The following is a 17,620-nucleotide window of genomic DNA, read 5'->3' as shown; positions in this document are numbered from 1 at the left end:
TGAACCCAGTAATTAATAGAACTAACTTATAGACAAGCAAAGGTCAAAGTTCTTCTAACCTAAATTCCCGAAATAACACTGATTAGAGCATGCAATCCTATCATCAATTCTATGTTCAAAATCTCAATCCAAAATCTCAATTCCCAAAACATTGAATTTCGAATATTAACTTAAAGCTTTAAGATACCTGTCATGAGCATGGTGTCTGGGTTCGTCTCTGCTGAATGGAGAGCAAAGAATCTGCCTTGGGTAGGCAGGCTACCCTGAGGGCATTGCTGCAGCAAGTGGTCTGGACTACTACACTTGTAACACTTCCCCGACCCATACATACATGCTCCAGCATGGCGGCGTGTGCACCTAGGACAGACTGGTTGCTCAAAAGTCCTTGGTACTGCACGTCCCTGCTTCTACTGCTGTCCTCTGTTCCTGGGTGGGCCGTGGAAAGGCCTCTTATTCTGGGGCTGCTAGGAGGGCGTTGTGGCACGGGGACTGGTCGCTTGCCCTGGCGATCTCTCTCAATATCAATCTGATCTTGCTCTGCAGCAAGAGCTCTGGAAACAGCGACTTCAGAGGTAGTAGGGCCAGCCACCCTAATATCGCGGCGCAAGATCGGCCGTAAACCATCCAAAAAGTGCCTCAGCTTGGCACTGACATCGTTCGCAATCAGGGGCACAAAATGGCAACTCCTCTCAAACTTACGGATGAACTCCGTAACGGTCAAGTCTCCCTGCCTCAGGGTCATGAACTCCCTGGTCAACCTGGCAAGCACCTCGTCAGTAAAATATTTGGAGTAAAATACCTCCGTGAAGCGCGTCCAGCTCAGAGTAGCCAAGTTCAAGGCTACGGATGCTCTTTCCCACCATAGGCGTGCGTCTCCTCCAAATAGATATGTCGCACAACGAACTCTGTCCGCATCCCCAAGCTCCATAAACTCAAAGATGACCTCAAGGGACTTGATCCAGCCCTCGGCAATCATGGGATCTGTTGTCCCTGAGAACTCCTTCGGTCTCATCTTCATGAATCGCTCATAGGTCGCCTCAGGTCTAGGCGGCCTAGCTAACGCTGCAGCATTGTTCCCCGCAAACTGTGCGAAGAACTGAGTCATACCCACCATCATCTGGGTATGCATATCAGGTGGTGGAGGAGGTGGCGTTGGACCTCTATCCTCATAACGGTTTTGAGTCTCATCAGCCTCGCTTTCAGCACCCCTCGGGCGGTCAATAACTCGTCTAGGAGGCATACTGTACCATGTAAAATCCTTACGTAACCAACATGCAATATTTCTACTATTTTTTTTTGAAATTTAAATAAATACTGCATTATCATAATCTGAACATAAAATATTTCATGAAAACATGCTGTTAAAATATTTCATGCTTTAAATAAAATGCGTAAATGTAAAACTTACAGCCCGAAGACGTGACTTCGTGAGCTTCTCGAGGTCAGTAGTAGTACAACCCTTTACAAGAACATAGGCTCTGATACCAACTTGTAACGTCCCAGATTCGACGACTGTCCTCACTGTACCAAGACGATTCTTTTCAGCGTGCTTATGTCCTCACTCACACGCACCCTGGGAAACTTCCCAGGAGGTCACCCATCCCAAAATTGCCCCAAGTCAAGCACACTTTGGAGTTCTTATGTGACGAGCTACCGAAAAGAAGATGCACCTTGGTGATATGAGTAGTACAAATCAAATCTTTTAAGCCCTCTTCAACTGTACAGTCCATTACATTGAACAGTCTCGGAATCCCTCTCATTCCCGTGTGGGTCGGTTCATTCATGTTCCCACCACCTAAAAGCCTGCCATGAACAGCTCATTGTCCGTGTAACTGATGGCACCGGCGATCACCCCCCGCCTTCTTCGGCCCCGGGCCTCACATGCCCACCAGCTTCCGCTTGGTTCGTCCCCGAACCACACCGTACTAAGAGAGGTCGGCTCAGATACCAACTGTAGTGGCCCGTGTTTCGTACTTGAAAATTTGCGGAATAATTTTAAATTTTCTCTTTAAATAAATAAAATGCCTCGTTCATAAAATATACTGATAAAAGATTCAATGTTTAAAGTAGCAGCGGAATAAAAGCTTTAAATATCGAGATAGCAGCGGAAGTAAATATTTGTTTCAAAGCAACAACTTAAAATAATTCATCGCGATAAAATGAGTTTGCATAAAATAATAAATAAACTGATAAATGAGGTCCTCGGGTTCCTACTACTGCAGACCCAAGATGGCTCGCTGGTCCCCTCCCTCGGTCCCGACCTCATCAGCACCTACAACAATCAAGTCTAGTGAGTCTAAAGATTCAGCATGCATATATCGTGAATAACGAGTAAAATATATCATAAAGATTCATGCCGGGTAAAAATATCATGTCGTAAAGCATAACGTGAAAATATCTTGTCATGAGTAATTATAAATATGTTCATAACTGAACTGAAAATCGTAAGTGAAATGCTTGCTCCATAGAGCCCTGTCATGAAATAGCATATAATAATTTTTTGTTGAGAATATGTTCTACGCAAGTGGCCCATAAAATGAAATGAATCGTCTGATCAGACTAAACCTCATTATACTGGGCGGTAGAGATCATCACAGTCTTTGGACTGGATATCCGTACTCATACATGAACATGAACCGGTCAGTAGCCACCGGATGAAGTAATAATCTCATGATAAGCTGCAATCCCATGAACGTGAGGTGGCCACAAGCAATATCGCATATATCTCAAAAATGAACATTTTATATTTTTATGCACGTAATATAATTAAATTCTTGAGTTATTTTACAAATTTGGGTTGGATCGTTCCCTGGCTCGCTGCGACCTAATTCTAACATGAAAAACATGCACATAACTTGACTTGACCATGCAAATAAATTATCTTGACCAACGCTTTAAAATCGAACTAAAAACGAGACTATTACGCCCAACAAACTTAATATTTAACCATGACTCTGTACCAACCCGAACCAACATCAAATCATCATTTAGTCATGATTAAAATACACCTAAAATACTGGAAAATAATTACCAAGGGCTGTTATACACGAAAATTGTGCATGGAGGCCAAAATCATGAAACGCTCTTTCGAGAGTCACTTTGGCACATTGCAACGTAAATTCTCGTACGATCTCTAAACTTGACCAAATCACAAACCGCCAAAAACATGACCTTCCTAACTCAATAAGGCACTGTCCAGTCCAAGGCCATAGGCTAAAAGCCAACCAAGAACTCGAAACACACCTCTGAACCAAAGGCAAAGTTGCTGTCCAGAAAATTACAGCAGCAGCTGTTACGCTTCCTTGCGTCGTTTTCAAGGCTAATGGCCATTGGGGCTTGAACCACCTACCAGAGCCTCTTACCAACATTCTAAGGTATGGTTTGAACCATGGCTAAAGGGGCCTAGGCCAAACACATTTCCTGCCAACACCTACGACAATACAAGCTTCACCCGGGAACACACACATTGCACGCGTGGGGGCGTTGATTTTTTTGCTGTGAAATGAAGGATCCAATAGCTATGAGGTTAACCATGGTCAATTCTAGACATGATAAGGTGTTGTAAGAGTCATGGTTAAGGGCTAGAAGCCAACCAGAACCCACTTGACACCTAAAAACCGAAACTCAACATACTCAACAAAAAACCAGAATTTTAAAACCGAAGGGGGCTGTTCTTGTTTATTTTGAAAACCCATGGGACCATGAATCAAGCCATGAAAGGGCATCTTGGTAACGTCCTAGACATGTCAAGGAATGTTTCTAACCATGGCTACAGCCTCTAGGGCAGCCAAGATCATAATCTTCTCCTTAGACAATAAACATGCAAATCGAGACACAAAATGACATGCTGGGGAGTTGCTGTCCAAAACGTGATGCAAGGGGGGAAAGGACTGAAACCAATGGACAACTCCCTTCCTAACACACCCTATATCATGTCTAAAAGCAGCCTTGAGTCCTTGGAAGTCGAGCCAACCCTGTAACCACAAAAACAACAAAGAACATGAAGTGCATGTGGGAAGAGCCAAAAATTCCGTACAATGTTTTTCGAAAGTTCTTGAAATGATTTCGGTTTTGTCATAGATCAAGCACATGTAATGGTTTAAAAATAGATATATAAATTGATTCAAGAGCAAAGACATAATATAGACATGCCTTGGATTTGTTTGAAACGAAAACAAATCGATTACGACGAACGCAGCGCGGCGGAGACGGAATTCTCTTTTCTTGCTTGTTTTCTCTCTTTTCTCTCTTGATGGCTCACGATTATTGGATGAGTTTTCTTCTGAATTTTCGTCCTAGGTGGAGTGAAGAAGGTGGTGAAGGCTTATGATCAAATAAGGTGGTGCATGAAGGAGTAAATGATGTCAAGTTCGGGGGAAAACATTCATGATGAATGGGTGGTCTTTGTTTTGTTGTTGGGGGAGTTAAATGGTGTCAAGTTGGGGATTGTGTGGAGTGGAGAGGACCGAGACTTGTATTCCCAAATTGGTGTAGGATTTGTTTAAGTTTTGCTATGTAGAATCCTATGTTAGATAAGCTTGATTAAAAGGTTAATTAAGCATAATCTTGATGAATTAAGAAGCATACAATTAAATTGGTGATTAATTAATTAAAGTAGACTTAAATCCACTTGATTTCATTAAAAAAAATTATTTCTTAGCTCGAAATAAATTTAGGAATATTTTTGGATCATAAAATTCATCTCCGATTTCTTATCTTCGGTCCGGTCTCGCGTATATATCTAAAAAGTTAAAATTTGAAATACGCGATTTAAAATCCTTATAAAAATAACGTAAATGATTTAAATGCAATTAAATCAACAAATTCCTAAAATAATAATCATTTAAAATTAAATAATAGATATTATGCACATATTTACGCATATTGGTTTTTCGGGTATTACACCTAGCCATGCTAGGACTCGAGGGTCACGGCTGGGGAGGAGTCCTAGCAAGTTAGGACTTCACACGAGAGCCATCAAGGAGTTGCGCAGGTTGTAGCAGCGTGCAAGGAGGAAGATTGCTCGGCCAGAGGGCTTTGGGCTGGGCTAGGTTAGGTCATTAGGGTCCTAGGAGGGTGCATAAGGGGCTGGTTCAAGGGTTGGCTCGTTGGTTAAGTGGCTAAGCAAGAAAACATGGAGTCCTTTGCTAGGTGGGTTTCTCGGCCATGACTTGTTCTGAGTGGTGGCTTCGGTTTTGGGGTTAGGGTCGAGTCCTATGCGTTTTAAGGGTTTAGGAGGGTTCCTAGAGGGGCTGGTCATGAGTTGGTACAGGGTGGCTTAACGTGGCTTGAGCCAACCACAAAAAACGTGAGGGAGGCACCATGGAGTCTAGCGCAGGCTGTTTCTTTCTTCAGGTGGATCGCTGCTCGGGTTCAGGGGCTGGGCTAGGCGTGGTTGGGTCTGGGCATGGTCCTGGGATGGTTAGGACCAGGTGGGCTCGGTGGTGGCTTGGCTGGAAGTGTCCTAGTTGGGTTAGGAGTCCTAGATATGCTAGGAGTCTCACATACACACATGCATACAATCGGGTGTGGGGGCAGAAGTGTTCTGAGCGAGCTAGGGCTGGTTCCATGGGCTGGGCTTGCTCATTAGGCTTCCTAGGTAGGTTGGCTCTGGTTTTGTTTGAGGTGGCTTGACCATGGCTCTAATATTTTTGGAGATGGCTCGGGGTGTTTGATTATGGGTCAATTTCAAAAATATAAAGACTAAAATTGGAATTATGGATCCACGGGTTGGTTCATGGCTCACAAGGGTATAATAAATAATAAAAATGTTATTTTTAAAATTTGGGATCAAAATATGGAGTTTTGGATTTGTCCGGGATATAAACGCATCACGAAACGTTAATTAAAGAATAATTGGAAAGTTTAGTATTTATGCTAAATAAAATTATGAAAAGATTAATTTAAACTTAAATAATTATTTGGCATATTTTAGAGTCAATGGAGTTAAGAAAAAGTCAAATTCGAGGATTTTTACGTCTAGGGGTAGAACGGTAATTTTACACCTAGAAAATTAGTAAACATCATGGCAGTGTCCTGAATGCTGTTTTATATGCTAATATGCTTATTTTAAATGTTTTTGGATTTTTATATTTTAAAACGTTTATTTTAAATGTTTATTGATTTTTATATGTAAAAATGATTATTTTAAATATTTACGGGATCTTTTTGATTTGATATGTCAAAATGTTGATTTTAAAGGTTTATGGATTTTATGATTTAATATGGACAATTAAAAGATATGTTGCATGCTTGTTTTTAAAAGAAAAATGATATTAAATGCATGATTTTTATAAAGTGATGAAAATGTGAAACATTTGAGGAGGTGAAGTAATTGTGACTATTATGAAGATATGATGATATGAATGGCGATATCGTGAGGGAAAATGTTCAGAGGGAGCCTATTTACGGAAGAAGGCCCTAGAGGGAGCCCATTCATGGGAGAAGGCCCCAGAGGGAGACAGTGTATGGGAGAAGGTCCCAGAGGAAGCCCGACAATCGTATTTCCATATGATGATGATAGGCCAAGGCTCAGTTGACCGGTGAGAGTGTCGCTGATGTCCCCTCCGCCCTGTACTGTGGTTACTTGATAGATGAATCCATCGACCTTATGATGAGACGAAAGTCACAATAAACTATCCAAATTCAATAAAAGAAAAACGTATATGATTATAATGAAAAGGAAATGTTTATGATGAAAGGAAGAATGATATGGAATGATGAAAGGAAAAATGTTACGATAATTCATGATTATGGAAACGTTATTTTAAATAAAAATATTTTCACGGTTGCATGCGATTTTTATACGTATTATTTGTTATCAAGAATATGTTGTGTTGAGTCTTTAGACTCACTTAGTGTGGTCGATCCAGGTGATTATGATAATAATGATAATGAAGGTCTTGATGGTTGACTTTGCTGGACTGAAGGTGCACATGACCTGATGACCAGCGTTTTTAATTTTCCGCACTTAAGTTTACGTTTATGATTTATGGTAGAGATATTTTTTCGACTATTTATTTATTCTTTGAGAGGTTTTTGTGAGGTTTTAGTTTGAGCTATACTTTTCAAATTATTACTTTTTAGGTTTGGTAAATGTTTGACGGTTTTACGATTTGAACTACTCCTTTGATTTTTCAAATATTAGTCGGTTGATTTTATTTTAAAATGATGTCAAAATATTTTTATGTGCATGTGTATATTTGGCCGATTCAATAGTAAATGTCTTTTTAAAAAAATAAAATTTCTATTACTTTTTAAGCAAAACAAATAGTAGACAATTTAGTTTGTATCAGAGCAATGATTCTGTAAAAGATTGTGCCACCATCAGCGCCAGGAAGACCAGTCGTCCAGCCTCAAATCTGTAAGTTTACATGCTCTATATGACTTATATGATACTACCTACATGATTACATGAGTTATATGTTTACGTCACATGTTTAGTAGCTTTTTGAGAATATGCTTTTTATGCTTAAATTTCTAAAATGAATTAGAATATGTTGCATGATTAGAAAACTTTGATTTAAATGCATGTTGGTGGCGTTAGAATTTGGAAAACGTTTAGATAAAATGCCTCCAAGACGTGCCCCTGTTATTGAGAATCGGGCTGAGAACAATGAGAACCGTCAAGAGAATCCACTCCCGCCTCCTAATGGGGATGCTGTTGTTCACACACTAGAGGGCATGACCCGTTTCTTTGAGCAGTTTCAGCATGCTCCTAGGCATCATCACGATGTTTATGATCAGTTCCGAAGGCTAGCGCCGAAGGAATTTTTGGGCACCACCGACCCTTTGCTGTTGTCTTGGATTTGTGCACTCGAGGTGCATTTTTGTTATCTGAATATGGGGGATGCCGACCGTGTGAGGTGTGCCACTTACATGTTTAGGGATGATGCTTCTTTATGGTTGGAAGGAGCTGAGCATGGTATTGACATCGCTACTCTTACTTGGGCTCGATTCAAGGAGATATTCTATGAGAAGTATTTTACTGCTAATGTTAGAGGGTGACTGAAGAGGGAGACTCGACTGTTGCTGAGTTTGTGAGGAAATTTGATAGGGGTTGTCACTTTGTACCCCTTATTGTGGGATGCTGCGGAGAAGCTTAGACACTTCATGGATGGTCTACGACCTACCACACGACACAATGTGATGTTGATGCGTCCCCTGGATTATGCTACTGCTACTACCTATGCATTTCCAACTTAGCAATCTTTGAAAAACATCGATTTTGAGATGCATCGCAAGAGGCAGCAACACCAAAATAATTCAGAGCCAAATAAGAAGCCGTATATGGGTCCTCCTAGACCTCCAAGGCATCAAAAGCCCCAAGGACAAGTCAAGAAGCAAGGATCACCAAAGCAACCACAACCTGGAGCACCAAATCCTTCTGAGAGGCCGCTATGCAAGGAATGCGATCTCCCACATCTTGGAAAATGCATGTGGGGGAATACAAGTGTTTTATATGCAAGAAGGATGGGCATAAAGCTGCTGATTGCCCAAAGAAGAGAGCACCTACTGTGGGATGAGCTTATGTTATGCATGCAGAGGAAGCTGAAGAGGAGCCAGACACGACTCTTATTATGGGTAACCTAGTCATTTAACATTTTTATATTGCTTTTATTGCATGAAATTGTTAATGTGGTTATTAGAATTGAATCAAGAACAAGATTAACCTAGAAAAAATTAGGTTACATGCTCTACCTTAGTTGGAAATTAAGATATGATTTTTTTTTGAAACCTTAGAATTGGTATTGATTATGTGCCTTATGTTATACAAAGGATGAAATAATTCCAAATAAAATTCTTATCAACAAAAATTAAAGAAAAATCATAATTAAGGGTTTGTAAGGGTTTCGAAAATTCTTGAGGGGTCTAAGTGCAATTTTCGAAAGTTAACGGGCTTAATTGAAATTTCCAAAAAAATGTAAGGGCTTCATTGCAAATATCCAAAAGTTAAGGGGCTTTAATGTAATTTCCGAATTCTTAAGGACCAAAAATGTAATTTTCGAAATTTAAGGGACTAAAAGTGAATTCTCGAAAATATTAAGGGCAAAATTGTAATTATTCGAAAATTTTTTGGACTAAAATGCAAATTTCGAAAAAATGAAGGGTTAATTTTTCAAGAAATGCTTAAGTTCAACGCGTAATCTTCACATAACTTTGGGAAATTAATGATAGAAATTCCTTAAGGTTCAACACGAAAAGATTTAAAAGACATTTTCGCCGCAAGGAGGATTATCATTCGAGGTGTAACTACCTATGCACTGCTAGATTCAGGAGATACACGTTCTATCATATCTGAAACCTTCATCAAGCGACTGAATATTATTCCTGAGGATATGGGTTTGGGTTTCCAAGTTTTTATTCCTTCCGATGATCAAATGCTCACGTCTAAGATTGTGAAGAATCTGGAGCTTCATTTATTGAGAGATTTGGTTCGGGCAAATCTTATTGTGCTCCTTATGCCTAAATTTTATATCATTCTCGGTATGGATTGGTTATCACTGAATGGAGCTTCGATTGATTTTCGTCAGTGATCAGTGTCTATTCGACCACCTAGTGGTAAATCTTTTGTCTTTGTGGCGGCGAGAAACAATCAAATGCCGCACATTATCTCTTGTCTGTGTGCGAGAAAGCTTATTAGACGTTGATGTCAAGCGTTACTAGCATGTGTCACTACTGCACATGCTTCTATCAGTCAGAAATTGGAGGATGTTGATATTTTCAGAGACTTTCCTAGTGTCTTTCATGAAGACGTTTCTTGCATTCCACCCGATCGTGAAGTGGAATTTTCTATTGAGTTAATGCAGTGTACTGTTTCTATATCTAAAGCACCTTATCGTCTAGCACCCGCTGAAATGAAAGAATTAAAAGATCAAATCCAATAATTGCTAGACAAGGGTTTTATTTGCTCTAGTTATTCTCCATGGGGCGCACCGGTATTATTTGTAAAGAAGAAAGATGGTAGTATGCGACTCTGTATTGATTATCGAAATCTGAATAGAGTCACTGTCAAGAATAAGTATCCTCTACCAAGAATCGAAGATTTATTTGATCAGTTGCAAGGAGCATCGATATTCTCGAAGATTGATCTTCGTTCTGGATACCATCAATTGAAAGTAAATAGTCTAATGTGCACAAGACAGCATTTCGAACTAGATATGGGTACTATGAGTTAATGGTCATGCCATTTGGGTTGACCAATGCGCCAGTGATCTTCATGGATCTCATGAATCGCGTATCTCAGCCGTATCCAGATCAGGTAGTTACAGTCTTCATTGATGATATCTTGATCTATTCTAAGAGCAAAGAAGTGCATAGTCGTCCTTTGAGGACAGCACTGCAAGTACTGCAAGATAGGAAGCTATATGAAAAATTCAGCAAGTATGAGTTTTGACTTAAAAGAGTGGCATTCTTAGACAACATCATTTATAGTGATGGAGTTGAAGTTGATCCAAGTAAAGTTGTGGCAGTGAGAGAGTAGCCAGTATCGAAGAGTGTTACCGAGATTCGCAATTTCTTGGGATTAGCTGGCTATTATTGCAAATTCATCCAGGTTTTCTCATCTATAGAGGTACCTATGACCGCCTTGACAAAGAAGAATGCAAAGTTTGTATGGGGATCCGAGTGTCAAGACAGTTTTGATAAGTTGAAGAAAGCCTTGATTTCTGTGCCAGTGTTAGCAATGCCATCGGAGCAAAGAGAGTATGTTCTTTATACCGATACTTTTAAAGCTGGTTTGGGCGTAGTTCTGATGTAAAACTATCCGAGTTATAGCCTATGGGTCGAGACAGTTGAAATTTCACGAGAAAAACTACCCAACTCATGATCTTGAACTTGCAACGGTAGTTTTTGCATTAAAGATTTGGAGACATTACTTGTATGGGGAGAAGTGCAAGATATTCACAATCATAAAAATTTGAAATACTTCTTCATCCAAAATGAATTGGATATGCGACAAAAAAGATGACTTGAATTAGTGAAAGACTACGACTGTGAGATTAGTTATCATCAAGGAAAAGCTAATGTAGTGACAGACGCATTGAGTCGAAAAGCAGCAGTTATTACTCATTTATCACTTCAAAGACCATTGCAGTCCGAGATACTGCGGTTTGAGCTTACAGTATATGCTAGGGGCGAGGTCCCTAATCTTGCCACATTATCAGTACATTGGACTTTGAGAGATTGAATTCGTGAGGGACAGTCTACTGATGACCAATTGTAGAAACGGTGAGCAAGAGATGAAGCCAAGGGCCGGAAGTTATATTCTGAGGTGGATGGTGTAGTTCGTTATCGAGATTGTTTATAGGTTCCTAGTGACAACTCTTTGAGGGAGCTCATTATGAAGGAAGCTCATGACACACCATATTCCATTCATTCGGGAAGCACAAAGATGTACAAAGATTTGCAGTTATTATATTGGTGGCCGGGCATGAAGAGAGATATTCTGGGTTTTGTGACCGATTGTTTGACAGGTCAACAAGTCAAAGCAGAGCATCAAAGACCAGTGGGGAAACTTAAGCCACTTCTTATTCTCGAGTGGAAATGGGAAAATATTACGATGGACTTTGTTGTGGGATTGCCGAGGACTATCAAGGGATTTAATGCTATATGGGTGATAGTTGATTATGAAATCAACGCATTTTCTACGTATCAAGACGACCTTCACCATGATTCAGTATGCCGAGCTATATATTTGAGAGATAGTTTGTCTGCATGGGATTCCTCTATCTATTGTTTCTGACAGAGATATGAGATTTACGTCATTTTGTGGAAGATTCTGCATGCAGCGATGGGGAAAAAATTATTTTTAGTACAACATTCCATCCTCAAACCGATGGTCAGTCCAAGAGAGTTATTAAAATTTTAGAGGATCTACTGCGAGCTTGTGTGAGCAATTTTCAAGGCAGTTGGGAAACGAAATTACCTCTAGTGGAGTTCACCTACAATAATAGCTATCAATAATCAATTGGGGTGGCTCCTTTTGAGGCACTTTATGGAAGGAAATGTAGATATCCTATTCATTGGGACGAGGTTTGTGAAAGAAGAGAGATTGGTCCAGATGTGATTGAAGAGACTCCCGAGCTTGTATTCAAAATTCGTGAGAGAATGAAAACTGCACAAAGCCGACAAAAGAGTTATGCCGACAAGAGACAAAGGGACTTAGAGTTTACAGTGGGAGACCATATATTTGTGAAAATAGCACCTATGAAAGGTGTTATGCGATTTGACAAGAAATGCAAGCTTAGTCCAAGATTTATAGGTCCGTATGAGATTTTGGAGAGGATTGTGACACTAGCTTATAGAGTGGCTTTGCCACCGATGCTTTCTGGAGTTCACAATGTGTTCCATATTTCGATGCTGCGAAAGTACATGTCGAACCCATCACATGTACTAAATCACGAATCTCTAGAATTGACTCCAAATATGACTTATGAAGAAAGACCTGTCCAAATCTTGGCAAGACAAGAAAGAAGACTCCGAAACAAAATCATTTCAATGGTCAAGGTCAAGTGGCTGAATCACTCGGATGAAGAAGCTACTTGGGAAACCGAGAGGGACTTGAGGAGTCGCTACCCAGAGCTATTCAGTAGGTTCTAATTTCGAGGACGAAATTTTATTTAAGGGTGGGAGGAATTGTAAAGTCCAAATTAAAACGTCGTAATCCAATTTCATGCAAATCTAAGTAAAATGAAAATTGATTATTTAATTAATTTTAATTGCTAAATTGATTATGTGACATGTTTATATGATGTTTTAGTAATTTTCTACATACATGCATTAAAAAAATATTTTTAAGGGTTATTCGAGTTGCGATCGAGAAACGGAGACCGATGGCTCAAAAATAGAAAATGTTTTTTTATTAAATAATTGTTTTTAATTATTTAAAATATGATTGATGTTTTTCTTTTTTTTAAAACAAGAGGTTTTTAGGTGATTTTATACGCCTGGACGTAAATTTCATCGGTGTTGGATTTCAACAAAAATACGAATGTGTTGGCAACCCGACTAATAAATTCACAAACTTTTCTACTCAAAATATTTTATAATATTTTAATTAAACACTAATGGCCCTAATTAACTCCCCTAATGGACATAAGCTTGATTAGTGTTTTTAATTAACTATTTAATATACAAAACCTACCCCATAATCCAAAAAAACCCCACGCCCACCTCTCTTATTCAATACAAACTCTTTCCTCAAAGCAAAGCACATGGGAGAAAAAATCACATTGAGAGGAAAAAATCGAGTTCTTCAAGTTTTCAAGCCAAGGGTTTCCTTGTCGCCGTTCTTCGCAATCTTCAACGTTAATTTGGGCTTAAAATAAGCAAAGGCACTGCCATATTCTTTTCTTCAAACATCTATCACATCATAGTATTTATTTAATTGTGTTTTGCATGAAAATCAAGTGGCGTCATGTTATATTTTCGTATATGCTTCATAAGTGATTTTTAAGGCTTGCGTTTTCATTCAAATACATGTTTTATATGTACCTAAAGGGGCTGCCATGAATTAGGATGATATGGGGAATTTTTTACACGAGTTTAAGGGCCTAGAACACGCACAACCTAGGCTACACACACAAGAACAGAAGCTGGAACCGAACATCACGCTATGAGTGTCTAGGCTTGGGTTTAAGGGAAAATTGATGCATGGCTTGACTTGGGCCACGGATGGGGCTTGGCTCGGGTCAGTTAAGATGTGTAGGACTCGAGGGTCAAGGCAGGGAGGAGTCCTAGCAAGCTAGGACTCCACCCGAGAGCCATCAAGGAGTTGCGCATGTTGCAGCAGCGTGCAGGGAGGAAGATTGCTCGGCCAGGGGGATTTGGGCTGGGTTAGGTTAGGTCCTTAGGGTCATAGGAGGGTGCACGAGGGGCTGGTTTAGTGGCTGGCTCATTTGTTAAGTTGCTAAGCAAGAAAACATGGAGTCCAAGGCTAGGTGTGTTTCTCGGCCTTGACTTGTTCTGAGTGGTGGCTTCGGTTTTGGGTCTAGGTTCGAGTCCTATGGGTTCTAAGGGTCCAGGAGGCTTATTAGAGGGGCTAGTCATGAGTTGGTGTAGGGTGTCTTGACGTCGCTCGAACCAAACACATAAAACATGAGGGAGGCACCATGGAGTCAAGCGCATGTTGTTTATTTCTTCAGTTGGCTCGTTGCTCGGGTTCAGTGGCTGGGCTGGGCTTGGTTGGGTCTGGACGTTGTCCAGGGATTGTTAGGGTCAGGTGGGCTCGGTGGTTGCTCGGCTGAAAGTGTCCTAGTTGGGTTAGGTGTCCTAGATATGCTAGGAGACTCACATACACATATGCATACAATCGGGTGTGGGAGCATAAGTGTTCTGAGTGAGCTAGGTCTGGTTCCACGGGCTAGGCTTGGTTAGTAGGGTTCCTAGGTAGGTTAGCTCGGGTTTTGCTCGAGGGGGCTCGACCATGGCTCGAGTATTTTAAGAGATGGCTCGGGGTGTTCGATTATGGGTCAATTTCGAAAATATAAAGACTAAATTGGAACCATGGGTCCACGGGTGTGGTTGGCTCACAAGGGTAGAATAAATAATAAAAATATTATGTTTAAAATTTGGGTTCAAAATATGGAGTTTTGGATTTATCCGGGATTTAAACGCATCACGAAACGTTAATTAAAGATTAATTGGGAAGTCTAGTATTTAAGCTAAATAAAATTATGGAAAAATTAATTTAAACTTAAATAATTATTTGAGACATTTTAGAGTCAATGAAATTAAGAAAAATTCAAATTCGAGGATTTTTTACGACTAGGGGTAAAACGATGATTTTGCACCTAGAAAATTAGTAAACGTCATGACAGTGTTCTGAATGCATTTTTATATGTTAATATGTTTATTTTAAATGTTTATGAATTTTTATAAGTTAAAAAGTTTATTTTAAATGTTTATCAATTTTTATATGTTAAAATTATTATTTTAAATGTTTACGGAATCTTTATGATTTAATATGTTAAAATATTTATTTTAAATGTTTATGATTTATTATGTCAAAATGTTCATTATTTAATATGTTAAAATGTTTATTTGAAAGGTTTATGGGTTTTTATGAATTTAACATGGACAATTAAAAGATATGTTGCATGCTTGTTTTTAAAAGAAAAATGATATTAAATGCATGATTTTTATAAAGTGATGAAAATGTGAAACATTGGAGGAGGTGAAGTAATTGTGACTATTATGATGATATGTTGATATGAATAGGGATATCGTGAGGGAAAAGGCCACAGAGTGAGCTCATTTACGGGAGAAGGCCATAGTGTATGGCCCGAGAATTTTATCCTATTAATCTGAAATGATTTGGGGATAATTGATATGATTATAGACGGAAAGGATCTGACCGGAAAAGACGAGATAATGCATGAAAATGTGCGAGGAACAGTATCCCTCGCGCATATGCGCGGCACAGATGCTGGCATATGCGCGACATGGGCAGAGGACCTCGAGCATATGCGCGAAGTGAGTCGCGCATATGCGCAAGCGAAGTTCAGAGGACCTCGCGCACATGCGCGGAGATGAGTCGCGCATATGCGCGAGCTGCCGAGAAGCCGAGCACCGAGACCAGTAGGTCTCGCGCATATGCGCCGATGATGTCGCGCATATGCGCGAGACGTGCAGTAGGCACACCGAGCCACTTGGCTTATTGCATGTACGTGGATGTATATATATATATATATATGCACGATTTCTTCAAGGAAACGAAGGAAAGAATCGTATAGAAGGCTTCAGAGAAAGAGTGAAAAATCCTTACGCCTTTTGTGAGAAATCCGTCTATCTGATTTGGAATCCGACTTCAGTATTGAGTTCCTATCGACGTAGGCTACAACTGGACGTAAGTTTTACTACGTTTTGATATGATTTGAAATAATGGTATTCTCAGAATCTGATATGATTCTTATATGATGTTCTGGTCATGTTAGACATCGTATAATCGAAACCGGACTGAAGAATAAATACCATATGGAATTGTTACGATTTTCGGAGTTGTTTTAGAATCGATTTGATATCAGAATTGAATTATTACCGATTATGAGATGTTAAGAGTGATATCTGACTGAGATGATATTGCTGGGTATATTGAGACTATGACGTTGTGCTGTTGAAACAGAATTTGATTGAATTCTGATTATATCCAGTGTTGTTTGAGTGGTGTATTGATACCGTACCCTCTATATTGTTATTGTCAGATTGAGTGTTGACAGGCTTTGAGTTCGAGACTTCGACAGAGTCAGAGTATCAGAAAGAAAAGTATAAATTAATGTTGAGTTGGGATTGCACAACTCGAGTGAGATTTGACTCGAGTCTCCCTAAATCACATACTTAGTTTATTACATTGATATTTGTAATTGATGAGATTGATGTTTATAGTCTATTGATTTATAGCCACTGCATGTATTGACTACTGATTCGTTTAGTCATTGGCTGATTCGCCTAGTCACCGGCTGATTCGTCTGGTTATTGGCTGATTCGTCTGGTTATCGACTGATTCATCTAAACTTTGGCTGATTCGCTTAATTACTGACTGATTCGTCTAATTATTGGCTGATTCGCTTAATTCTTGACTGATTCGTCAATTCTGCGGCTGTTTCGCCCAGACACTGGATATATGAATTATATCGATGCCGTTTAGGGTTGATTCATTCCTATCGACTAAGATTCGATATAATTATCAATATCCAGATATTGGGATCCCTAGGTTAGAGTTGAGTCGAGTCTGAGACGACGCGTTGTTTGAGTTGAGTCTGTGATGACTAGTTGATTTACAGTTTGATATTATACATGTTTGTTGATTGGCGGCATGTGAATGATATTTGTTATATGCTTTTTATATATGTTTTTATATGATTGCATGTTTACATTGTTTATACTGGGATTTATTCTCACTGGAGTTATCCGGCTGTTGTCTTGTTTTGTATGTGTGCATGACAACAGGTGGGACAGGTTCAGGGTTGAGAAGATGAAGAGAGATCGTGATTAGAGTGGAGGCTCCGGATTTAGATTAGAGATAGGGTTAGACACGTGATATTAGCTGTTAAACCTTAGTTGAATAAATGTATGTGGTACAGGACTTGTACTTTTATACTGAGATGTATATACGTTTTATTTCACTACGTTCCGCATTTTAAAAAGAAAATTTAGACCCTGTTTTATAATTGATTAATTAGTCCCAATGATGATTAAGAACACGATTAGCATCCGGGTCCCCACAACAGGTGGTATCAGAGCGATAGATCCTTTAGACTGAGATAGAAGCTAGTGAGCGGGGTAGATTGAGTTTTCTTTCTTTACTTGTGATTGCTAGCATGCTTTACTGCTTTATATAATACATGTTACTTGACTTATCTGATTTGATTGTGTAATATGTATTATTGGGAACGAATTCGAACCGATTTTCGATCAGCAGTAAGATGATCGGAGGAGGGAACTGAAGTGAAACAGGTTTATTGGATTGAGGTACTAATCCATTTGATTATCAGATATGCCTCCTCGAAGAATACCAGAACAGGGTAGCACATCGAATCCTCCAATGGATGTTACAGCCACTCCAATGGAAACGTTATTGAAAAGGTTTCAGTCAATCAAACCACCGACTCTGAAGGGTACT

The sequence above is a fragment of the Primulina tabacum genome, chromosome 6 (genome assembly GCF_025594145.1).
Source record: "Primulina tabacum isolate GXHZ01 chromosome 6, ASM2559414v2, whole genome shotgun sequence".
Lineage (NCBI taxonomy): Eukaryota > Viridiplantae > Streptophyta > Magnoliopsida > Lamiales > Gesneriaceae > Primulina > Primulina tabacum.
This window is presented reverse-complemented; position numbering follows the sequence as displayed.